Source organism: Dermacentor andersoni, chromosome 2 (assembly GCF_023375885.2).
Source record: "Dermacentor andersoni chromosome 2, qqDerAnde1_hic_scaffold, whole genome shotgun sequence".
NCBI classification, from domain to species: domain Eukaryota; kingdom Metazoa; phylum Arthropoda; class Arachnida; order Ixodida; family Ixodidae; genus Dermacentor; species Dermacentor andersoni.
The window spans coordinates 151,069,122-151,069,726 of record NC_092815.1 but is presented as its reverse complement, the minus strand read 5'-3'; positions in this window follow the sequence as shown (position 1 = coordinate 151,069,726).

Below are 605 nucleotides of genomic sequence, written 5' to 3'. Positions count from 1 at the left end.
GCGTTCGATGTACACTCCAGGGACTGCCGCACAATTAGATCCAAGGAATGTGCAATATGAGCAGTCATGCGCCACCGACACACTAAGGTAAGCATTACATCAGCACAGATAAAGCAGTTGTTTCTTTTGATCCGAACGATAAAAAAAGCTCACGTCAAGGCACTTGTTTTTGCTGACAGGCTACGCGGTGAAGTTAACACTAGCAGCAAGAAGATCTGAGCAATAACTTTAATATTTACTAAAATTTGCTACTTAACTTTTTTTTGCTAACTTAGGGCACCTGCTCTAATTAAAGGTAGTAGCCGAGGAGAATTACCGTAATGTCTGCTGAGCAGAAATGTTTAGGCTAGCACTACTTTCGAGATATGCGACCTTAATATGTCTTGCTATGAAACCGGCGTCCCATTTCAGAGTTTCCAAAAACTGTGCCTCTAATATTTCGGGAGGATCGTAACTGATACTTCGAGGCATTTTTGAAGATATTTCGGAGACAAATATCCCGAAACTCCTCGTATTTCCGTTGAGCCTACGTGTACTTTACTATTCACTCCTTCTCGGCTTTAATTTCGCCCTTACATGTGCGCTCAGGTTAGTTAATAGAAGTT